Genomic DNA, 25,795 nt, shown 5'->3' on the forward strand with positions numbered 1-25,795 from the left:
AGGGAGGAGTGTACAATCAGGTTCTCCGTCTCTTGCCAAAGTGCTGACCTGGCACAGTTAATGGCACAAGGAGAAATGTCCTGTCACTTTCGGGTAAAATAGAGCCTTCAGAATTCAAAGTGTTTCATTTCATGTCTTTTGTATTATTAAAAATGGTTTTCAATCTTTAAACTGTGTTAGCTTCTAGGATGTCAGAAGATCCTCACCAAATGACTATTCAGAGCATCATGTTATATATAATACAAGAAATATGCTCTTAATGGAAAAGATATCCTGCCAAGTGTTCACAAGACATAAAAACCCTAAGGTTCATATAAGGTTCGTTAAAATACAATATGGTAAGATACGGCAATATTGTCAGAAACATCTGTCAAAATAAACTTCTCCCTCCCTAGTGCTCTCAAAGTACCTTAGACACACCTCAGTATAGGCCTTATCAGAAAGCATCATAACTTGAATGTCTCCTTGCACAGACCATGAACTCCTTGAGGCCAGAGAACATTTTTTATGTTTCTTTCTTTTTTGATTTTTAAAAAGATTTTATTTATTTATTCATGAGAGACACACAGAGTGAGGCAGAGACACAGGCAGAGAGAGAAGCAGACTCCCTATGGGGAACCTGTTGTGGAACTCGATCCCAGGATCCCGGGATCATGACCTGAGCAAAAGGCAGATGCTCAACCACTGAGTCACCCAGGTGCCCCTGCGCTATTTCTGATAGTCTTAGCTTCCATCAGGGTATCTGGCACATGGTAGGTGCAAAAGGAAAATGAATTGGAATCCGAGAAGTATGCTCCAATGCTGTGTTTATATTTTCAGATTCTAGGGCCTTGGCAAATACCTAACCACCTCAAGTTCCATTATTCTGTAAAATGGGGGCTCACACCACCTCCCAGGGCAGGTGTGAGAATGAAGTGAGGTGGGTGTCCTGCATGTGGTGGGTATTCATTCCATGATTGAATCAATGTTATCATCAAGAACTTAAGAGCTAGGATGCTGGGCTCTCCTTTTGTAGCTGTGTGACCTTGGGCAAGTCCCATAACCTCTCTGAGTCTTGGCTTCTCATTTGTAAAATGAGAATCACAGTATCTACCTATCAGCTTTGTGATGAAGAACAGATTTACAGATTTCAGACTGTTGGATTTAGTGGACCCAAACCAAAGTCTAGTGACCAACACAGGGCTACCAGTCTTATTTTTCCAAGTAGGAATGTTCAAAAGAAACTATCATCTACCCTCACCATAAAAGGAGGAATCTTTTAAGACCAAAAAAAAAAAAAAAAAAAAAAAAAAGCAAGAAGAATTAATTTCTTCAAATGAACATATCTTTGAGGAAAAATGCTTTCTGATGTCTTGACTTTAGACTGATACCAAGTGTAGTCTTGTGCCAATACGAGCCCATGTCCAGCCTTTGGAAACTGGTAATTAGACAGATTAGATGAGGTGATACGTGTAAATAGCTGAGCAGAGAGGCCAGCACACAGGAAGCACTAGGTAAATATTAACTGCTGCTATTTCATATTATTTCTATCATCACCATAAATTAAAATACTTAACAATTCCATTAAAAAGTCTGACGAATGAACTAAATGCCTGCTATGTTTGTAATGAATGGAGCTAACAAAGGGACAAGGTAATGACATAAGTAACTGACCAGAGGCTCGGGGAATGCGGAGATTACCAACGGGGGGGAGGGCCTCCTGCGTTTCAGGCGCTCCTTCAAGTATTTTGCATGCGTGATCTCATTTGTGCTTCACAGAAACCCCATTTTTCCACATCAGGCAACTGAGGCACAGAGAGGTTATGGTCACCCGCTAGTAGGTGGGGAGGCTGACATTCCAACCCTGGCAGCCAGACTCCGTTGCTGTGATCTTTTGCCTCCCTACACTAAAGATAAAATACATGAAAAATTCCAATATAAATGAATATACTGTATAAATAGAAGAAGCGAAAGATAATGGAGAGGAAGAGCAACAGACTGTGTCATTGAACTAGATCCGGGGCAGCAAAGAGAAGCTTTAGAAGATGGGCAGATAGTCCCATAACCGCATCCAGTCTTATGTAAAAATGTCATGCTCTAGAAATGTGTCAGATACCATTTTAAGTGCAGTTGAAGAATTTGATGTGTCAGGGGCTTGGCACATCACCTTAATTTTCGGCTGGCTCCTCCAGTTGGGTTTTCTGAGGTGTGGCATGCCTTTGATAGCGACGGTCGGGAGGGGTGAGGCTGAGCGAGCGGGGGAGGCGGGGAAGGAGAGCAGTTTGGCTCCTCGCGGTTTCGATCCACGGTGCTGCCAGGGCGCCGGCCGCGGCGTTCCAGCTGGAGGGGGTGCGCGGCCAGGTGGGCTTGTGCGGAAGCGGGCTGAGGACTCCATCTCCCTTCCCTGCCCCGCCGGCGGGTGGCGGGCGCCGGGAGCCCCCCCTGGAAGCCGGTCTGCGCAGAAGAGAACAAACCGAGAGGTCACGCTTCCCCGGAGCCTCGGTGCCAGCACCGTGGCCAGCGCTCAGCTGAGCGCGGCGGGCGGGCGTGGGCTCCGGCCTCCCCCAGCCCCCCGCGGCCCAGCCGGCTTCTTGGAGGCGCTCCCGCCGCAGCCTGCCCTGGACCCTTCCCCAGCTGACCCTCCCCAGCCCCACTGAGGAGCACCCAGCCAAGGTCCCAGAGGCGGGGAAGGGGCTGCCAACGACAGCTGCTCTTTGGAAGACCCAAGACCTTTCTGCTGGGTTGAGGTTGAGCCTCCCCTGTTCACAGGATGCCGGAGCCCACAGGCTTTCCAACATCTCATTATTAATCTTGTTTCTAAGGAACCCAAACAGACAACTTTTAGCCTTAGCCCGGTGCTACTCCGCACAAAAATGATATCCTCTTTGGGGTTCAGATTGATGGCATTTGTAATGCATTCCAGGCTCTGCTCTAAGCACTTCATGTGGATTATGTACTTCTCATGACTGCCCTTTGCAGAAAATGATGGGAAAGTGGAGGAGATGCACCGAGGGACACACTGCGAGACTGTTTGGAACCCAACTTAACTCCAGCCACACACCAGCACCTTATCCCATGAGGATTGTGAAAATAATTATTCAAGTGTTCGCGCCTCTGTTTTCTCCCCAGATGGATTACAAACCACTGAAGGGAAGGGTCCATTTGATGCCAAGGTGCAGTCAGCTCAATTGCTATAATACCATAGACTGGGGGGTATAAACAGCAGACTTTTGTTTCTCCCAGTTTTGGAGGCTGGAGGTTTGGGGTCAGGGTGCAGCAGGGTTGGGTTCTCGGTGAGGTCTTTCTTCCTAGTTATGTATTCACATGGCCTTCCTTGGTGGCTGCCTGCAGAGAGAGAAAGAGAAATCTCTTCTTATAATGGCACTATTCCCATCCATGAGGACTCCATCCTCATGACCTACTCACATCCCCAAATCCTCACATCCTTTTTTTTTTTTAAGATTTTATTTATTTATTAATGAAAGACACACAGAGAGAGGCAGAAACACAGACAGAGGAATAAGCAGGCTCCGGAAGGGAGCCTGATGTGGAACTCGATCCCAGGACCCTGGGATCATGACCTGAGCTAAAGACAGATGCTCAACCACTGAGCCGGGTGCCCCAAATCCCTACATCCTAAAACCGTCACATTGAGGGTTAGGATTTCAACAGGTGAATTGGGGAAGGGATACAAATATTCAGTCCATAACACAGAGTATTCATTCACGTATTTGGGAAACATTTATTGAACACTCATTCAGTGAGCTAAATATTTGCCTCTACAAACACACACCAAAATCACCAAGCCTGTTCTTTGGGAACTAATGGGGTTCTGAGGGTAATGCACAGGGAAGTCAAAATGACAAGGTTTACCTGGCATGACATATGCCACTCAGGAAGATTTTTGCTGTACTTATATTTATGCTGCTCTCTCAAAGAATGCATATTGGAATGGATATTGGAAGTTAACTTATTTTATTTATCCATATATTTTATTTTAGATGCAATAAACAAGAGTGTTCTCCTCAGATAAAATACTTAAATTAGTCCAATGGTAGGTGGGGCATCATAAAAAATACATATATTTGGCCTTTGTCCTTGGTTCCTGACACAGAGATCCTAAATCCTTTTGAATTTCTTGAGTGTTAGGGATGCTAGGAATATCTTTTGACATAAAGAGGTGACTCTGGGTGGGCCCCCAGATAGCTTCAGAATGGTGGCATGTGTCCAGAAAGACCAAACCTTGATTAGTAAGCCTGTAACTTTCATCCTCTCCCCCCTCAACCTCTGGGGAGCTAGGAGCAGCAGAGATTGCGTGGATCATGCCAACATGATGACACTTCCATAAGCCCTCTAAATGACAGGGTTTGGAGAGCTTCCAGGTTGGTGAACACATTGAGGTGCTGGAAGATGTCCAAGTAAAGTTCAGAAGCTCCATGCACTGTCCCCCGCTTCTTTACCCTGTGCATCTCTTGCATTTGGCTGTTCCAGAACTGTATCCTTCATGAAAATCTGATAATAGTAAGTAATATGTGCTCCTGAGTTCTGTGAGCCATTCTAGCAAATTATTGAACCTGAGGAGGGGGTGATGGAACTTGGGATTTATAGCCAGGTGGTCAGAGGTAAGGTGCCCTGGGACTGGTGGCTGATGTCTGGAGTGAGGGCAGTCTTGTGGAACAGAGCAGTTTAAATTGTGGGATCTGACACTAATGCCAGGTGGTTAGTGTCAGAATTGAACTGAACTGTGGGGCACGCAGGTAGTATCCAGAGAATCAGAGAATTGATGGTTGGCGTTGGAAGCAGCCAGCGGCATTCTTGAGAGAGCAGCATAAATCCACCCATCATTAAACATGGACACCAGAAGATACACATATCTTGTGTCAAAAGTCTATAGCTGACTCAAAAAGCACAATTTCATTTTTATGAATTATATGAAGACAAAATAAAAGTGTTTAAAAAATTCCTATGAAGTTCTTGTCCCAATTAGTATTATTACTTAAATATATATATTTTTTAGTTAACACAAAGTGTGATATTGGCTTCTGGAGAAGAATTCAGTGATTTATCACTTACATACAACACCCAGCGCTCATCATGACAAATGTGCTCCTTAATCCCCATCACCAACTAGCCCATCCCCCACCCACCTCCCTCATCAGCCCTCAGTTTGTTCCCTATCATTAAGAGTCACTTATGACTTGTTTCTCTTTCTCCTCTTTTTCTTTTCCCCATTCCCATATGTTCACATGTTTTTTTTCTTAAATTCCACATATGAGTGAGATTATATGGTATTTGTCTTTCTCTGATTGACTTATTTCGCTTAGCGTAATACCCTCTAGCTCCATCCATGTTGCTGCAAATGGCAAGACTTCCTTCTTTTTGATGGCTGAGTAATATTCCATTATATATATGTGGTATATAAACATACACACACATATATATGTGGTTTACAAATATATAAATATATATTATGTATATGATATATATGTGATATATACATGTGTGTGTATACACACACACACACACACACACACACACATACACCACATCTTTACATCTTCTTTACTCATCAGCTGATGGACCCTTGGGCTCTCTCCATAGTTTGGCTATTGTTGATCAAGCTGCTGTAAACAACGGGGTGCAACCCCTTCAAATCTGTATTTTTGTATCCTTTGGGTAAATACCTAGTAGTGCAATTGCTGGTTTGTAAGGTAGGTCTATTTTTAACTTTTTGAGGGACCTCCATACTGTTCTTCAGAGTGGCTACACCTGTGTGTATTCCCACCAATAATGCAAGAGGGTTCCACTTTCTTTGCATCCTCGCCAACACCTATTGTTTCTTGTGTTGTTAATTTTAGCCATTCTTATTCCTGTCTCAACTATTGCAAAGGCCTCCTAGTTACTTCCCCTGCTTCTGTTCCTGTCCTGCTCTAATCTAACCCCTAACCCCACCCCCGACACCCTCACCAGCAGCCAGAGGAAAAATTCTGAGAGCCCATTGATGACTCGCAATAGTCCTTAGGTTAAAACCCATATTTCTTACCATGGGCTGCAGTGACCTGCGTGATCTATCTTCTATCTTTCCAGACTCATGTGATGACAATGATGATTGATTCACTGCTAGCATTTACTGAGCATCCACTAACACTCCACATGCTTTCTCTCTCACTCTTAGGACAGCCCTAGCTCTTTCCCTCTCGAACTTTTCCAGTATCCACACTCTGTTCCTTTCCCTTCCAATTACTCCAGAGCCCTTTCCCACTATGGACCTTTGCATTTGCTGTATCCTTGGCTCAGGATGCTGTTGCCTCAGCTCTTCTCATGGCTGACCTGTGTTCCTTCATCAAGTGTCAATGCAAACATTGCCTCTTTGGAGAGGCTATCCTTGACCACTCCATCCAGGTAGCTCCCTGCAATGATGACATTCTTTCCTGCTGATGAGTCCTTGCTGATGAGGACTTACTGGAGCCTGTCAGGGCCATGTTTATTCTTTTCTTACCATCTATTTTCCCATCTAGAATGTTCTGTAAGCTCCTTGGTAGCGGTTTGCTAACCACTGCCTTGCTCAACTGCTCTATCACCAGTGTCTAGTCTGTGCACAGAACAGAGGAGGTGCTCAATATATATTTAGTGAATGAGTTGATGAATTTATCTTAAGAATATTAAGAAAATACTTAAAAACGTCCCTACACATTTCTTTGTAAGTAGTGACCACTTAATCGTGACAATATTTATAGATTGAACAGGCCAGCTTTTCATATGGTCACTAAAGGTGTGTACATTTGTCAGCTGAGTGATCACATGAAAAGCAAGCCAGGTGAGGCTTGAGGAAACATCTAAGTGTTTCAGACAGAGCTGGGCGATGGGGAGCATACTGCCATTCAGTTAAGAGCAAAGAGCTGCAGAGGAAGGAGTGACCGGCTCTGGGCTGTCAGAGAAACTGCAGGTGCACACTCTTTGGATGAGGAGTGGTTTAGTGTCACCTGGAAGTTGGTAGATGGGGTGACTGTGGAGGGGTGACAACTGTGGGAGATAGTGTTGAAGGCTAAACCACAAAGGATGAAGAAAGGTGCTGAATGCCATGCCAAAGAGGACAGGCTTTATGCAGTAGCTGGTCACAGAACCCAGGAAATCAGAGTGATTCGATTAATGCCCCACAGAAGGCAGGACACAGACTGAAGAAAGCAGAGACTGCAGGCAAGACATGAGGCTCTCCCTCCCCTATGGTGGTCCAGTCAAAATGGAGAGGAGGCTGTACAGTGATTTCATGCTCAACACGTTTGCTCAGTAAATATCAGATGTTCCGATATGCACATTGAAATACACCACACACTAGGTAAACTGGTTCAAGGGAATTCAGGTGTTCGGTTAGAGAGGTAGATGCTTTCTTAAACTCCAGTGATTGCTAATGTAGACATCCACATTGCATATCCTTAAATGAAGGCTGTAGATACAATGTGTAGCAAGTCAGAGGACTAAGGGCTGGAAGGGCCTGCAGGGTAGACCTGTGTCCTTAATCTTCACTCTCACCGTATGGTCTTGATCTTTTCACCGGGGGCTTCTTCACACCCCTGACAATGCCACACACTCAGCCACCTCAAGTTCTTGCTCTCAGTTCTCTGCTTCTTTCTTCTATTCCTGCCAGGTGAGATCCTACTCATTCTCTTTGGACAAGGGACAGTCATGTCTGATGCCTTCCATAACTTCATTCAGGTAAAATCAATTGCTCGGCTCTATGCTTCTGGATCATTTACATGGAGGCCAGTCATGTAAATATATATGGGGGCATGGTTCTGTGGGGATTAACAGGGCAAGCTCTAAAGTCAGACTGCCTGGGTTTGCTTTTGACAAGCCATGTAAATTGCCACACTGCTCTAAGCTTCAGTTTTCTGTGGAATGAAGATAGGAACCGTATCTCTAGAGGTGCCTGGGTGGTGCAGTGGATTAAGCATCTGCCTTCAGCTCAGGTCATGATCTCGGGGTCCTGGGATGAAGCCCCACATTGAGCCCCACATTGGACTCCCTGCTTGGCAGGGAGATTGCTTCTCCCTCTCCCTCTGTCCGTCCCCAGAGCTTGTGCTCTCTCTTGCTCACTTTTTCTCTCTCAAAAAAATAAAATCTTAGAAAAAAAAAAAAAAGAATGGTATCTCTAATAACAATATCCATCTCATTGGGGTTTTAGGAGGATCTGATGGGTTAATACATATGAAATGCAAGAACAGTCAATCCCTGGCTCATGGTAAGGAGTTAAGCTATTTTCCTGCTTGACTGTGGGTTTCTGGGAGTAAGGAGTGTAGGTCTTATTCATTTCTGTAACCCCAGAGCCTGGCACCGTGCCTGGCCTCCAGTCGTCCTCGGGGAGTGCTGCTGAATGGATGGAATCCACAAACGAGGAAACTGAGGCACAGAGCAGTTAAGGAGCATATCCGTGGCCTCACTAAGACATGTACCCTGAGCCTCATGAGCCCCAGGCCAGTTGCCCTTGTGTTGGCCATTGAATTGGCCACCCCTGAACGTAGAATAAGTTATTCTGTCTGTGTGCCTTTAGCAAGGAAGACTCAGCGCATTTAAATTCACTTTTCAGGTTGCCTTTTATGACATCTTTGAGAGTGACATTTACAGTTATAGAACATAAAAAAGAAAAAAACGAATATAAGTGTAAACTTAGGAAATTACTGTGATTTAGGGAATGATAGGTGTTATTTTTTCACAAGTTTTATATAATGTGAGTGCGTGCTATGGAATAATCTGAACAAAAGTTGTAAATAAACCTGAAGAGTGCTTATTTTTAAGATCAGGCATGATGGCAGTGTGTGCATTCCCTTTCAGACCTTCGCAAAATGTGTGGTATTTCAAACAAGTTAAATGTGAGATATTTCCTCACAATATTTACTGGCTGAAGACACTGTGAAACAGAGGTATACCCATGTTTTGGGGGCCCTGATTTAGAATGGGATTCCTTAAGTGTGTGTACTAGGGAGGGGGGGAGGGCAAGGAAGGGTCTAGTTTCCGGCCCCCAGAACTAAGACCTCTTGTGCTCCACCTGCTCCAGCTCTGGGCCTGTTTCTGATTTGAGGGGAGAATTTGAAGATCCCAAATCCACCACGAGATAGTTCTGCTGTCAGCCCTACTTTGATCTGGGACCCCTTTTCAGTTAAGGAAACAAAACTATTGCTTTTCCTTTCTCTGTGGGGCTTTTATGTGCTTCATCTCACTTAATCCTTGTAAGAATTTCACATGTGACATAAGAGATGCCCAGAGAGATTCAATGACTTGACTTTTTTTTTTTTTTTTTTTTTTTAGGATTTTATTTATTTATTCATGAGAGACACACAAGAGAGGCAGAGACACAGGCAGAGGGGGAAGCAGGCTCCATACAGGGAGCCTGATGCGGGACTCCATCCCAGGACTCCAGGATCACGCCCTGAGCTGAAGACAGACGCTTAACCACTGAGCCACCCAGGCATCCCTCAATAATGTGACTTAATCAGAATTCAAAACTTGGTGAAAACAACCCAAATGCCCATTAATGGGCAAATGGAAACAGAAATGCAGGATATCTGTACAATGGACTATTACTCAGCCACTAAAAGGAATGAAGTGCTGGTGCATGTTATGTATTAGGATTCAGGATTCTGTATCAGGATTCTCCAGAAAAACAGAAAAACAGGATTCAAGATTCTGTATCAGGATTCTCCAGAAAAACAGGACCAATAGAAGATATATACATATATACCTCATATAGTAATGTTATCTATTAATAGATATAAATACACTATATATTAACATATGTCATACATTAATATTACATCATATATAATAAGGAATTATACCATGTGATTATGGGGGCTGACAAGTCCCAAGACCTGCAGTCCCAAGACCTCAGGAGAGCTGACAATGTAGGCTCCAGTCTAAATCTGAGTCCAAAGGAAGGAGAGGACTGATGCCCCAGCTAGAAAACAGTCAGGCAGGGAGAGAGAACAAATGCTCTTTTGCTCAGCATTTTCTTTCTACTCAGCCCTTCAGTGCATTGAGTGAGGCCCACCCACAGGGGACCTCGGGGGTGGGGGAAGAGCCATCTCCTTTTCTCAGTCTATCCACTCAAATGTTCATCTCAACCAGGAACACCCCTATAAACACACCCAGAATGTTTATCCAAATACCTAGGCACCCTATGGCTCAGTCAAGCTGACACAGAAAATAAACCATCACATGCTATATAACATGGATATGCCTCAAAAACATCATGCTAAAATGAAAGAAGGCGGGCAGCCCGGGTGGCTCAGCGGTTTAGCATCACCTTCGGCTGAGGGCGTGATCCTGGAGACCTGGGATCGAGTCCCACATCGGGCTCCCTGCATGGAGCCTGCTTCTCCCTCTGCCTGTGTCTCTGTCTCTCTCTCTCTCTGTGTCTCTCATGAATAAATAAAATCTTTAAAAAAAATAAAAAATAAAATGAAAGAAGGCAAATGCAGAAGGTTACAGGTTGTACAATTCCATTTACATGAAACACCCAGAACAGGCAACCCTGGAAATAGACAGTGATTATGGTTGTCACGGGCTGGTGGGGAGTGGGGAATGGGGAGCTTAATGGGTATGGGGTTTCCATTTGGGGTGATGAATGTGAAAATGGGGTGAAAATGGTCTGGAACCAGGTGGTAGTGACGGTCGCACAGCACTGTGAATGGACTTAATGCTGCTGAATTGCACACTTGAAATTGGTTAAAATGGTACATTTTATGTGGTGTTTTTTTTTTTTTTTTGCCACAAAAATAATAATTTTTAAAGCCCTGGTGCCTCTGTCTTTGAAGACCTTGTTCTCACACAGCTCGATGTGCCTCTGCCTCATTCCTGGTTCTCAGGCCCTACCTTGCAGCTGGGTCTCCCAGGAAGAAACCGCTCAGTCCATCAGTCTCTCTGCTGCAGGGGTGCTGGGTTTTCCAGGCCACCCCTCACTTCTCCTCCCTTCCCACAAGTGCTGGACCTGGGCTCCGCCCTCCAGTAGGCACCTATGCCATCACTCATTCCAACTTCCCTCATGCTTGTGGCTCTTGGCTGATTGCTCCTTCACCTCTCTGAGGCTCCACCTGGTCCCAGCTCCTGGTCTAAGGCTCATCTTCAGCCTGTCGCTGTGCGGGCTGCAGTTCCATGGGCTGCTGCCCTGCCAGCCTGGGCCCGACCGCCCGGGGGAACGGGTCAGGCTGACCTGCGTCGAGGGCTTTCAGTGTCCTCCCCAATCACCATCCGTCCTCTCTTCCTGGAGACTCTTCCTTCCTCCTCTGCTCTCCTATTCTCCACTCCTTGTCCTGCTTTCCTGACTCCCTGGACCTGTCAACACATTCCCAAAGTGACAATTGGTCCTCTGCAGAAATTGAGTGAAGGCTACTCGTTCTGGCCCTCTTTGCCCTTCTCCAGCTGGGCCTGTGTTCCCAGAAAACATGTGGGTGTTCCCCCACCTACCTAATTAATCTTCCCAACCGGCAGGTACATCTAGGAAAGATGGTGCAACAGGGAAAGAGCTACATAATCGAAACAGAAGAACTGAAACGCTAGGCATTTTGAACACAAAAGGAAAGAAGAAACCATCACGAGCTCAAAGGAACATGGCTGGGGACCCTCGGGGCCTTACAGCAGCACTGCAACCCCACGATGCTGGCAGCGAGGCCTTCCATCCATGTCCACCCCAAGGCCCCTGTCTTGTCCTGCAGGTGCTAATTCCATTGCACCCCATCTCCCTGCCAGGGCGAACCACATCTCAGCACCTCGGTGGCCTTCAGACCCCCAGAGACAGGGGACACAGCCTGCTCATTCTCTGAAGAAGTGACCTCACTTTCATTTGCTATGAGTTCCCCAAAGTCCCTGCCTGAAAGGGATAAAGTCATTAGACATGTAAGGAGGGAAAAGAGTCCTTTTCCTCTTCTCACTACCGGGGTGTGGGGCGGGGGGGGGGGGGGGGGGAAGGGTGGAGGAGGGGGCAGGCTGTGTCTAGGAGAGATGGTGTAGCAGGAAATGGCCTGACTGAGGCCTGGCTCACCTGTGCAAGTCAGGGAGGCTAGGAGGACTCGGGGACCCCCCAGACTTCCGGGGGGGGCAGAGGGAAGAGAAGTATAGGAGTGGGGAGACAGGTGTAGGGCTCCAGCTTGGAAAAAAAACAATCTCATGCTGATGGAGAGAATGAAGCAGTTTCCTCCTACTGGGTCCTGCAGTCCCTGCCCTCAGGGGGGTTTTGCCTCCTAGGGGAGGCAGGGGAGGCGAGGCACAGACTCCAGGCCAGGGGACACCTGTGTACTCTCAACAAGCAGTAAGTCTGAAACAAGGATTCTGAGGAAGGCAGGAGCACTAGCACTTTTTGGAGAAGGGTCAGCTTGATCCAAACCTCAAGCAATGAGTGGGAGCTGGGACATTCTGGGGAGAACATTCTAGGTGCAGGCCCCTGTGACACAGTCAGGAGGCAGTGAGTAGAGGAGCCCGGCCAAATAGAGTCTGAAAAGGCCAAGGAGAAAAGGTTGGAAAGAGTGCAGGCCTGCCCAGCGGGACTTTGGGTGATCAGGAAGAAATGGTGGTGCTCTCCCTAAAATGAAATGAGATACTTGAGGTGAAGCCCTAACCCAGCCCTGGGCACTGTCTGCACCTCCAAAAATGTCAGTTCTGGTTTTCCCCTTCTGGGCTGAGCTGCCTGTGCCTTCTCCTGCAGGCTGTGGCAGCTATAGGGGTTGGTGAACAGGAAAGGAAATTTTTTTGTATATTTTTTTATTGGAGTTCGATTTGCCAACATATAGTATAACGCCCAGTGCTCATCCCGTCCAGTGCCCGTCACCCAGTCACCCCATCCCCCTGCCCACCTCCCTTTCCACCACCCCTTGTTCTTTAAAATCCTGGCAGAGAGAGTGAGGAAGGTGGGAGAGGGGCTTGAGGAAAGTGAACCCAAGCCTGTTCTGACCGAGGTCTGGCAAAGACCACAAGCTCTAAAGGTATGCACTGAGGTCCTAGTGCTGGGAAAGTTCCTGGAATGGGAAGCTTTGCAGTGATCCCCCTCACGCCCTGCCCAAGGCAATAAGATCATGCCTGAAATCTTTTCCGGAAAGCTCTCTAGAGCTCTCAAGCAGTGGGGGCTGCCAGGCCCTTGTCCCCCAAGCAGAAGCAGAATGTGTGAGGTAGAAAGGGAGAAACTCTACCCTCCCTTATCAATCATTGTTGCCAGCCATTTTTCACTCCAGCTAAAATTTAAGAGGTATTTTAAAATGCATCCAGGCACAATAAAACCTTGTTTGAAGTTTAAAATATAGCTTGTCAGATGAGTATTTAGTGGTGTGTTTTAATATGCATAAGTGCAAACCGTAGTTTAATGTGTAGGCTAAAGTACACATTAGCAATTTCATAAGTGATCTAAATTGCAGTGTACATGAGCAACTTGGTGGGGAGGGAGGGGCGGGGGAGAGAGGGAATCAAACTATCATAACACCCTGGGATCTCTTTTCTATTTTCTTTATTCCCCGAAGTAGGACCTTGAATTCCCAGGTGAATTTATAATGGAATTTCCTCTTACGTATTTATTACTTTATGTTATGTTTTATTGAGATGGAACTCACATGACATAAAATTAACCCTTTTACACATATAATTCAATGGCATTTAGTACACTCGCAGTGCTGTGCTGTGTAATGTCACCTCCATGTACTTCCAACACCGACCTATCACCCCCCAAGGAAACCCTGCATCCATCAGGCAGTCATGCTCCCCATTAAGCAATCATTCCTGATTTCCCCTCCCTCTAGCCCCTGGCCACGACTAATCAGCTTGCCATCTCTATGGATTTACCTATTCTGGATCTCTCTCTTTCTCCTCATTTAAAAAATATATTTATTTATTTTGCTTTTGTTTCTTTCCTATGACACAGAGGAGCTTGTGTGTTTCTCTGGGCCACCAGCAATGAATGCCTGTTGCTTTGGAAGAATTCAGAGCTTGCAATGCTGGGAGCCATTATGTCAATTGTAGAAAGGAGGGGAACAGCAGGATAGATCCTAGCTTTCTAGGATCAATATAGGTAAGGCTTGGAGACCAGCCTACTAGGTTTTTTCCTAAGGGGGCTATTAAACTTCTTGTATCACCCACCCCTTGGCAGTCTGATGAAGCTCTTGGGTCTTCTCTCAGAACAATGATCTGAATAAAATAAAACATACGGGATTACAAAGGAAACCAATTATATTGAGATGCAGTTATAAAATACTGAAGTATTTGGTAGTCAAATATATGCTTCTTTATTAACACATCCAGTAACATCTAGCTGTGGCTTTAATAACATTGTACTTTTAAAATAGTGAGAGGTGTAAATTATATTTTGAAATATCTGTAACACTATAATATGATATGAAAATATCTGATTTCTACTGGTGGCAAAGTCATAGATACTCCTAATAATACCATAACTTGTTGCTTATGATCATAACTAAAGGGAACATGAATGTAAGTTTGTGAAGACAAAGATATAATTTAAACTCATCTAAGGTCACCCACAGATCTTAGTTAAGGATCCTTGCTCCGGGATCGATGGTTTCTAATCAGTTTTCAGCCAGGGAATCCCTCTGAGAATCTAACAAAAACTGTCTGCAGGTCTTCTCATTTAAAAAAAAAAAAGCATTTACCTACAGATAACAAAAATTATATCGCATCTGTGGGCCCCTTTGTGCCCATCCATGGACCATTTCAAGCCAGCAGACCTCAGGTTAAAGACTCCAGGTCTAGATGTACCAACTGCCAAGGGCATTGTGCCATTTAACAATTCTTTTTTTTTTTTTTGGCTGTAAATAACTAACTCTGGAACCAGGCAGTTTTCGAGAGTCTTTGTGGGAGAAGCTTCTGGACAGTCTTATCTGTATCCCACACCTGGGATGAGTAAGCTCCATCCACGGCCAGGCTTTCAACTCTCTGATCATCATTCCATGTTCTGTTCATGTCAGAGTGGCCTCACCTGGGTCAGGTGCCCTTCTCTTCACTAAAGGAAGCTAGGCACCTGGATGAAATATGTCAGCAGACTGTATCTAATGAGGAAGAATAATTGTCAGAAGGAATCCGAGGCACTATTACCCAAAAAAATGGTTTTCAAAGAAAAAGAAAAGAAAAAATAATGATGTGGACATGAGGCAGGCAAAAGAGAGAGTTTACTTTACATTCCATGAAAAGAAGTGGTAAGTACTGAGATTGTTTTAAAGATTTTATTTATTTACTCGAGAGAGAGCAAGCCAGCATGAGTGGAGGGAGGAGCAGAAGGAGAAGGAGAAGCAGGCTCCCGTCTGAGCAGGGAGCTCCATGCAGGGCTCCATCCCAGGACCATGAGACCAGAACCTGAGACCAAGGCAGATGCTTAATCAACTGAGCCACCCAGGCGCCCCCGCTTTCTTTTTTTTAAAATTTAATTTTAATTTAATGTTTTGGGAACATTCTGATGTTTCTGAAATCGTAACAGGGCTCTTAATACGTGTATACACTGAAAGCAGCTCTCTCCTCCTCCCCACTCTCAGGAAGTATATCAGTGTTGCATCCTACCATGGAGGAGTCTTGGAAGTGAGGAAGAGTGGCCTTACAGAGTCAAAGCCGTTCAAGGTGACTCCTTGAAGGATTAGGAAGCACATTCGCACCTGTGCACTGTATGCCAGTTTCTTTTAACCTTTTCTAACGCATACTTTACCTAATTTGGCTGTTATTTCACATCAGATGTTTGTCGCACTCCTGAATGCAGGGATAAAATTCAATTCCATTGAATGGATGTTCACTGAACAGTAGCTACTAGCCAAGCTCTCTTCCAGGCACTGTGAGTACTACAGTAGGAGAATAACACAGAGCCATCTGCTAAGAGCTTACAGCTTGGAAGTAGAGACTGCACACACAGAGGATCAGGGTAAACTACTCGCCGGCACTGCTAACCTAAGTGATATTCCCTTGGAATGCTGCAAAGGGGAGTCAGGAGTTCAGAGAACAGAGGGTGGGCTAAGGAGAGGAGAACCTGGGGTGTCCCTGCCCTGTGCCTGTGTGGAAACAGGGCTTCCAGGGCCCCTCTCTGGAAGGAACGAGGCTCTGAGAAGCTGCACACCTCATCATGGTCATTATCTAAGAGTTATAGAAACTGTGGGTAAGGAGGGCCATGGACCTGATGGGCTTCTCACTGGGCCAATACCCAATCATCTCTCAAGTCTCTGCTTCACGGTCACTTCAGAAAGATCTTCCCAGACCTCTCAATTTAAACTTAGGTCGCTCTATTATACTCTCTGAGAGTACCTTGTTCTTCTCCTTCAAAACACTTAGCATGATTTGTAATTATGTTTATTTTTCTCTCCACTGGTCTGTGAGCTTCTCTCGGGAGGGAAAGGACTGTGTCTTTTTGCTTGCCTCCATATCCACAAAGTTCAATATATTGCCGGCACATACAAGGTGCTCAGTAAATGTGTGTGGAGTGATGGAAAGTTAAGTGCCGGCCAGAAACCATACCAGCGCTTTCTATTAATGATGAAGCTCAACTGGGAACAAGGACACAGTTTTTAAGAAACACCTTTTGATGTTAGAAATGTGCCAGACCGAAAGGGACAGCTGGTAGGCAAGTCATTGATGGGGATCTTGAGATTACAGATCTGAGAGTTAAGAAGCACCGCTTTTTGGTTTGGAATTTAAAACCCGAAACGGACTATTTACAACCTATGGAATGAAGGGGGCGCGTCCATTCTCCCCTCGTGGACTGTCCTGCCCTTAACGGGCCTCCGGGCGGGGGAGGGGGTGTGGAGTTAGTGGTCTTATTTTCCCAATCAAAAACCAAACTCAGAACAAAACTAAAAAATAAAAAAAATTAAAAAGAAAATAGAGAGAGAGAAAGAAAGCTTAAAGGAGTTAGAGGTTAGAGAAGCACGAAGACAGGCAAGTTAATGAAGCTCTTATTTCTCCTGAAATAGAAACTTAACATTTGCCAGCAGGGAGAAAGTCGTGAAGAAACTAAATTGACAGAATCCAGTGGTGTTCTTGGCTTAGTGGTGTTCTTGCCAGGGCTGCCGCAGCGGGCTTGCAGGAGGGACGCCTTCCCATCCTTCAGCTGAGGACTTACATTTCACGGGACCAGAGGCAGTGAGCATGAAGCTCTTGGTTGAACTTTTCGTCTGGACTCCGTACAAGTGAAGGCAGAGATCTTGAGGCTTTTCCTTATATGGGACTTTACAGCTTTCTGGAAGTGGGCAAGGATACCTTTCCGATAGAACTGAAGAAGTATGATTTTGTTCAAAGTCTTTGATTTTAAAAAAATATTTAAAATTACTACCGGTAAGAAAAAGACATGTTTATTGTAATACTGGATACTTATGCAGTGGTTCTCTCGGAGGAATTCAAATTCTAGCTAATTGGATGGAATGGGTAGTCTTGCTTCTGGTAGAAATGCAAATGTCTGGGGCTTAATGCTATACGACTCCTCAAGTATATGAGGTTTGGTATTTTCCCCTTTTGGATTAGGGAATATGAATTTCACCCCTTGCCTAGTTCTAAAAAAGTCTTTCCATAAGGTCAGGCTTCTGGGAATTCATATCAGATTGAAGTTCAACTGACACCTTGAGGGGTTCATTGTTTGACCTCTGGGTTCAGCTAGGCCTTACTTAAATGTTTGAGGTCTGTTTTCCCCATTGTTAAAAAAGTACTAAAACCATATCTCTTCTTAGCATTAAGTAGCTTTCCTTTGGTAGAACAGACTCACCCTGCCACAAGCACGTATGCATTTGCATGCGAGTGTAAGGACACACACACACACACATACACACACACACTCGTAACTGACCAGACCTCCAACTCAGGGCTTCGTTCCCAGCGAGACATTTCCAGAGCCACAGTCACAGATGAAGTCCTGGGAGTGAAGCCTCCTTAGCCCCATGTCCTAACCAGTGGAGCTGTATGGCTGCCCAGTAGACTTGAGAAAGGGAAACAGAGGCAGGGTGTGCATGACTAAACCAATAGCCATAAGTACAGGATGAGTGACAGGACACTGAGTCTGCTGAGACCCTGCAGGGCTTACCCAGGTGCCTGAGATCGAAAAGCGGTCATTTCTGAGGTTTTCAGGTTGCATGGACCAGTACTGTTACAAAAACAGTTGGGGGGTGGGGGAGTGGGCAACTAAGGTTGCCAACTTTTGATTTTGGCAAAAAAAAAATCTTGCTCTTATGACTCTCGTGTTGCCCCTGAATGGCCAAAACCTCTCCATAGGCCTGCTGCCCTCCGTGGATGAGCCTGGAATTCCACAGCAGGCTGAAGGAGGAGGTTTAGGAAGCTCTGCTGCTGACCTCTATTCCTGGCAGCTGCAGCCAGACTGCGAACCCAGTTTCAGTTCTGAGGGCTCCTACTTCTGTAGACGCACAGAGGCACTGAGACTTCACCATCGGAGACCTCCCCCTCCTGCTGCACTGCTTCTATGGTTTATCCCTGGTGCAGCACAGCACCGCACATCGCTGATGCACAAGGTAGTGTTTCCCGATTTAGCCTCGAGTGTGAGTCCTTGTCCCCTTCACAGGGTCACATGGGGCCCCAGTGCGGCACGTCTTCCAGAAAACCTATCCTCTCCATGTTCTCTGTCTTCACTTTCTTCCCAGCATCCCAGGAGAGCAAAGAATGAGGCACAAGTGCTCATCAATCAACTCTGCTTGGGCCCTGTTTGCTTACGTCCCGTGGCCGAAGCAGGTCCTATGACCTAGCCTAGGGTCAGCGGGGGAGAGAGGGCAGCGCAAGGCCATGGATACCTGGGTGTGATTCGTTAGAGGTCATTCGTGCAACGATGTGTGAAGTTCCCTTCTTAGACACGCGTTGCGAGATACAGAACTTTAACTTATAAATTATGAAGCTTTCACAAAGATACAATATAGACTTTATTACCAGTATAAGGAAGCATTTGGAGTCACATTAAGGGACTGAATCCTACATCAAATGGCTCTGCTTGCCTCATAAAATTATTCATTAATTTTTAGCAGTGGCCTTGGGAAGTTATGTACATAATATTTAGAGGAAAGTGGCATTTACAATTATAATGAATTCAAGCAAGCCACACAGTAATACCTCTGCCCCAGATTGGAACTTGAGGCTTGCGAATTTCATATTTAATGGCATGCACGTCCCCCCATCGCTCTGCCCTCGAACGTGTGGTGGTCCGTATGCGCCTGTCTCATCTACCAGAACTCAAACTCCTCTGAAGGCTGCCGTCTCACCGCACCCATGTTCATCTTCCTTGATCTTCCAGCACCTACACTACTCAGTTGATGCTCCCTAAATGCTTGTTAAATTAATTATTCACTAGTTGCCTTTTATTAAACACCTATTATGTTCCAGGGACTTCTCTCAGAGACAAGGTCACCAATTCTCTCTCAGAGCCACAGATGAGTGTTATTCTCTACAGTTTACCCCTTTGGGGACTGACTGGGGTGTGCAAGGCCCACGGTGTGTGGGCTGGCATTCCAGCCCAGTCCCATCCCAGGTCAGGACACTTTCCTCACTGCTGCTTTAAGTGAGCAGCAGGAAACAGGTGGCCAAAAGTGAAAAGGTGGCATCCATGTGCGGAGAGAGAGGCAAAGGGGAGAGGAAGAGGTAATAGATTGGGGGGGGGGGGTCTGCACTCACACTGTTCAGTGCCTTTGCAATAAAATAAACACTTGTTAATTAAGAGATTGGCCACCAGAAGGCTGGTTGAAAGCCCTGCAGGAGAGCCAGCTCTACAGCTCTTTAAAAGATCAACAGTAGTGAATTCTTGGTGGTGGGCAGAGGAGGGGCTGGGGAGGCCCGCTGCCAGGGCCCGCCCTCCTGGGCAGGTGACAGTTCCACGGGCACAGGGCATTAAGGCTGTCCTCAGGTGAAAGGTGGCCATTTTTTTGCCCATAGTTTTTATTACCTACTAGATCAGCAATACTAGAAAAAGCGGCCGTTCAGATACGACAGTATACAAGGCGGGTGTGTGTGTATGTGGCGGGGCAGCGGTGCAAAGTGCTTTACACTCCACGCATGATCTCATCTAATCCTGAGCACAACGCATTTGACAGAGATTTGATTATTGATTTACAGCCAGGGAGATGCGCTTTCCGGAGATTTCCCGGCTTTTAAGCGGTCGATCCAAAACCGAATTCTAGTCGACTAAAAGCGCCGCACGGCACTGAGCTGAGGGCTTTGCGCGGCTTCGGTGCAGGTGGGAGGTGGGAAACTAAACGGTGAATCGCACGTGTCCGTGTGATTTACGAATCCAGGTCCCGGTCGGGACGCCCGGCGGCCTGGGGTTTGCAGCCTCCGGGGCGCGGGCTGCACAGCTTCGTGCCGGTCCTTCGCTCGGTCGCTCCCTCCCCGCGTGGCGGCCGCGCACTCGCGTCTCCCAGGCAGGGCGGCCTGGCCCAGCGCAGGGAGCCCGGCCCGGGCACGGCCCCGGGCGCCGCCGTCGGGGAGCGGGAGGTGCGTCCGCGGGGGGCGGGGGGTGCAGCGGCGGCGCGAGCGGCTGGGCGGTCCCGGCGGGCTCCCCGGAGGCGGCGGCCTGCGGAGGCGGCTGGGAGGCGGGCGTGGGGGCCGGGCGGGGGCGGGGGCGGGGGCGGGGGCGGGTCGCCGGCCGGTTAGGGTTAGGGCGCGAGGATTCGGCTTCCCGGCGGCAGAGGGCGCCTGGCGCTGCGGTCCGGCGCGTCGGAGCCGCCCGCGCGGGCGCCGAGAGGAGAGGAGAGGCGAGGCGAGGCGAGGCGAGGCGGGGAGCGCGGGCGGCGGCGGCGGCGGCCACTGCCACGTACTCCCGGCGGCGGCGGCGGCGGCGGCGGCGGCGGGAGGTGAGCGCGGGGGGCGGGGGGCGCGGGCGGGGGCGCGGGCGCCGGGACAGCGGGTTCCCCGGTTCCCGCCACGCCGGCTCCGCTCGCTCCGCCGCGCCGCGCCGCGCTGCCGGCCGAGGCCCGGGCGCCGAGCGGGTCCCGAGCGCAACTCGTGCGGGCGGGGCGGCCGGGGCGGGCGGGGCGGCGGGGCGCTCGGGACGGGAATCCCCGCGCTGCGGGGCCCGGGCCGCGGCCGGAAAAGTTGGGGCCGGGCGGGAAGTGCGGGTGCGGGGCGGCCCCGGGGCGCGGCGAGGGGGGTCCCGGCCGGGGGGCGGCGCGGAGCCGCGGAGGGGGTGCGCCCCGGCCTCGGGCTGCGGGGGGAGGGGGAGGGGGGGAGGGGAGGGGCGGGGAGGGGAGCCCTCCGGGGCCAGCCCCGGGCGGCGGTGGGGCGGAGCGATGGGCCGTGCGCTCTGCATACCCCGCCCGCGTGGGGCAGACCCCGAGACCCGGTCGGGCTCGGCGAGTCGGGGCCTCGGCGCCTGCAGGGCGGAGGGGAGCTCCCGCCCGCGCTCCCCCGCCGCGGGGTCCGGGCCCCCCCCCCCCCCCGCCCCGGCTGTCGGGTTGGTCTCCCACTCCGCAGCGCTTCGGGCCTGGGGAAGTTGAGGAGGGCTCCCTGGGTACTGGGTACTTAGGGGCTCCAGGGTGAGCGGGATTGGACGGCACGAAACCCTGGCTGCCGCGGGGCGCCGTCTGAAAGCACCCCTCTGACCTCCCCCCTCCCCCCTCCCCCCTCCCCCCTGCGGACGGAATGTCGGGCTCCCCGGGCTGGGCTCGCGGGTCTGCTCGCGGGGTCCTGGGTATCCCGGAGCGGGTAAGACGCGGCCCTGTGTTCCGCGGCTGAGGCTGCTTATTCCAGAAACAAGTGGTCCTGGGGATGCTGGATGCTTTATTAGAATAGCCTGTGCGGTGCCCCTTGACGACAGCGATGACTCATGTTCTCATGTTCTCATGCTTTTTTTTTCTTTTCTTTTCTTTTTTCAAATAAACTTTGTATTCAGGGCACAAGTATGCCAGGTCATTTCCGACATCGATGAAGCTGGGGACTCACACAGTGGGTCTTTTGAACCCTAGTTCTAGTCCTGGGTATATTAGCAAGGAGTATGACCTTGGGTGGGCCCTCTCTGGACTCAGCTTCCTTTTCTCTGAAATGGGGTATAGAAACAGCTAGACAGTCTGGTGGAGGCAGGGGTCAGCTTCTGAGGGAGACTAGATCCTTGTGAGGCTAGATCAGTCACACGAGGTCAACATCAGTCGATTATAAAGAAATTAGGATGGCCTTACAACAGGTAAGATGCAAGAAAGATCACAAAAAGCAAAACAAAAACTATCATTAGGTAGTCGGTACTAGATTTATAGTATGAATCTTGTTATGCGGTCAGTGTGTATGTGGCTGTTTAGTTGTCTTTCATACAAAGTTGTTAACTGTGCTTTAAAGAAATTACATGTATCCTTCGTACAGACCTGAATTTTTTTCTTTCGTTTCAACCTTCAAGCCGTTGAGTGGATGCTCAGTTGGGTTGGTCTTGGTGTAGCCTTACTCGAAGAATAGCCCCAGGATCTGTCATTGCCATTATACTAAAGGTTTCCTCTGGCTGACTGATACTGAGATCTTGTATCACCACTTTGTCATCTTTTTTCATTGTGGTTCGAGAAGTCCTGAGCTGATTCCTGTTGAATCTGGCACTTCTGAACTTCCCTGGTCTCTTTTCAAGTGAGCATAATTCACAGGCAAACTTCGTTAGATGCAGCACATTAAAAATAACCTGAAGTCATAATGTGGCCACCCCACCTGCGGTCTGTTGCGCAGACCTCAGGCCCCCTTGGGATAGCCTCTCACTAGAACTTCTGGGTCTCTGCAGGCTCTCCTGTTTGGATGCCCAGGGTCACCGCAGAGGTGAAATGACATGACCGGGCCAGATAGCACATAATGATTAAGCCATTATGCTGGAAGGAGAGGGTGTTGTTTTTGTTGTTGTTGTTGTTGTTGTTTGTATTTTATCATAACTTGACTGCTCCTATCCTTTTGTTCTCTTCCATTAGCTTTCAAAATCCATATTGGGTTTGACCACATCATTTTCAGTAATCCTTTTTTTGTCAGTTTCTTGGAAGCTATAGTTAGTGGTTATCTCTGAGTTTGAAGTGGTTAAAAGTATATCCTCTCCAACAAGGAGAGGCCCAGCTAATTAGAGCAGATCTTTAAAATATATGTATAGTGCATATATATGTGTGCTTGTCTGTGTGTGTAAATTTTCACTTTCACTGAAGGCTATTAAATTAGTGAAAATTACGATGCTAATAGTAGTTACTATTTGAGTCCCTACCACTTATCAGACACAGAAAACTCAGCAAGTGTTACAGCTGGCTTGCGTAAGTTACTGATGATCTTTAAACCAAATAGCCCTTTTGTAATAGTGGAAAAGGAATTCTTTGTTATCCTACAGGGTTGTGCCGGTAAAGGAGATAATGTTTGCAAAAAGCAATGTGTGAACGGTAAGGGACCCTCTAGCCCATGATAATATTTCATGTAAGCACTTGGGGACCCTGGAAGCTTGAACCCATGAGTCTTGGTATCTTGTAGGCCTTGGTGTCAGGATCAATGCCTTATATTAAATGAGATACACAGCGGGTGCCCGGTGGAGGTTGTCATTTACCCCTCTCTCTCCCCTTGCCCACAGGCACACAGGATAATGGGATTGGTTAAATCTTCCAGTGAGAATTGTCCTCAAGGGAAAAAGGCTTTTCTGGTACGTTTTTGTACTTAGGAATAATTCTGACAGCTTTTGCCTTCCTGCCCCAATGCCCAGTGCTCATGGTGAATATTCCAGGCCCTGCCACCACCTAAAAGGAGGAAAAGAGCAAATCCAGAAGCTGGAAAGTATGGTCTTTGATGGAAAGTTGAAGATGGGTGAGGCTAGCTAGCCTCACCCTTTGCCCATTTCATGCCATCTCCTTTTTATTCATTTTGGCAGGGAGGAAGATCCTGATTTTGGGGGGCATTTCTTTTTTTTTGTTATAAATTTATTTTTTATTGGTGTTCAATTTGTCAACATATAGAATAAGCATTTCTAGCTGGAAGGAGGCATTGGAAGTGCTACAGTGTAAGGTGGGAGGGCAGGGCTGGTTAAGGGCTGGGCAGGAGATGGAAGAGTTGGATCTGACAAGCCAGAAAGTTTGGTGCGGGGAAATCTCTGTCTGGTGTAGGATGTGGCCAAGCATGGGCATCATGTCCACTACCTCATCCTAAAAGACTCTCTTGTGGGGCTTTGAAGTTCTTGAGCTCCAGACTGATTTTGATTGGTTGTGGTGGCATCTTAAATGAGTTTCCATAGTAAGTTGTATGCTGGAAAGGAAATTAAATTCCAAGAGGGTGTTTGTTGTGACTGATGCCAGAATTTCTCTGAGAATTTTATTAAGATTCAGTCAGCCTATAAAAGTACTTCTTCTCTGAGGATATTAATTAAGAAAGAACTTCAAAAAAAAAAAAAAAAGAAGAAGAAGAAGTGTCGCCTTTGTTAGCTTTTGAAATGTAATCTTCCTAATCTTTGGAACAAATGAAGTCCAAAAAATCATACAGCGATGTATTTTTAAAACATTTCCTCCCCAAAGTAATGTTTTCCTTCTTTTCCCCCTGTTGCTTCCCTCGCATTATTTTGATAAGGAGTTAATTTGGGTTTCTTTCACATTTCTCTAAGCCTCATTTTTATATTGATGACCTTTCGAGTCTAGATCTCTAATGTGCCTTCTTTGCCCCTGAGTTCATGGGTAGCCATTCATTCTGAAGAGATGGGGAAGCAGACTCCAGTCTCCCAAGCCAGGTGGGGGACAGGTGGAGTCCTCAGCATCATGGTTCTCGGGGAGCAAGGCTGTCCACAACCTGGATGTAATCCTCCCAGCAGCTCTGGAGGTTGGTCATGCTATCCTCGACGCACAGATGAGGACATGGGCATAGGAACATGTGTGTGTGCCCCCACGTAACCAGTGAGAGGTCAGTCTGAGTGTCTGCTGTGACCTGTATGATTCTAGTACCCTCGCAGGTAGAGGCCTTGCACGCTCCTCCAGGGTCAGACTCTGTCCTGTAGGCTGGGGGGGTTGGCAGAGGGGGTTGGGTCTGTGTCTTAGACTGGGCTGTGTGACATAGGAAGTTGGGACTGGGGAAACGAGTCTGCTAGAGTGCCTGGCACTGTTGGAGGGTGATAAGGGCTTAGACGTTGTGACAGTGGCAGTGGTGATGGCGAACAGGGACATGTCAGGATGGATCGTGCTTTGTTCCTTTGGATGTGGGAGCTGAGAGCCGGAGGCACCAAATCCAACCTGTTCTTGTGTCTTCTCACTCCTCCTATAGCCACTCTGATGCCCATGCTACTCTCAGAAGACTGAAGGCAGCCTCAGCAGAAACCCAGATCACCCCTTCGGTCTTTTGAGGGCTTGAGAAAGGCGCCCAAGTAAAACCTGAAGGCGCCTTCCCCTCTCTTTGCCTGTCACCTGGCCTTACCATTTCTACTTTTCCAGAAGCATCTCAGAGGATAGAATTCAAGTTCCTCTAACACTGTTCAGGGAATGCACATGTGAGCATTCAAAGCAAGTGAAAAGTATCAAAGGGAAAGGCCCTCAAAGAAGGGAACCTCCTCAGGGTAGAGTCTGTACCCCACTGTTTGCTGGTAGACTCAGTGGGCCCACCAGGGGGCATGGTCTCCAGTTCTGGCTCTTCCCCGAGAGGTGACCTGCCTCTAGGTCAGGGTGACTTGTGGTGCCCAAGCATAGGATGGGGTGGGGGGCTGGCCAGGAGATGGGAGTGGTGGTGGGTGAGTTCACAGAGGCAGCTGGCCTTGGGAGGAGATGGCCCCCCCCCCCAAATGGGGGTGTGTGTGCAGACTCTGCGGGGGCCACACCAAACTCAGGCAAACCAGAGTCAGATCAAGGGGAGATGGTCCTGGTGGCTAGGGCCATGTGTTCCCATCCTAGGGTGCATGCACTGC

At 47.8% G+C, this 25,795-nt stretch overlaps 1 protein-coding gene across 2 annotated transcripts in view; it reads left to right on the forward strand.

The window, feature by feature from the left end:
• The first annotated feature begins 20,765 nt into the window (after positions 1 to 20,765).
• Positions 20,766 to 25,795, forward strand: part of SMCO4 (single-pass membrane protein with coiled-coil domains 4) — a 62,745-nt gene continuing 57,715 nt past the window's right edge. Inside the window, exon 1 of one of the 2 annotated variants that reach the window (XR_005375485.1) lies at positions 20,766 to 20,780. The gene's annotated coding sequence lies outside the window, so the exon portion shown is untranslated. Of the gene's footprint in view, positions 20,781 to 23,541; positions 23,564 to 25,795 lie in introns of those variants that run through there. The other variant, XR_005375488.1, reaches the window with a different exon arrangement.

Source organism: Canis lupus, chromosome 21 (genome assembly GCF_011100685.1).
Source record: "Canis lupus familiaris isolate Mischka breed German Shepherd chromosome 21, alternate assembly UU_Cfam_GSD_1.0, whole genome shotgun sequence".
Classification (NCBI taxonomy): domain Eukaryota; kingdom Metazoa; phylum Chordata; class Mammalia; order Carnivora; family Canidae; genus Canis; species Canis lupus.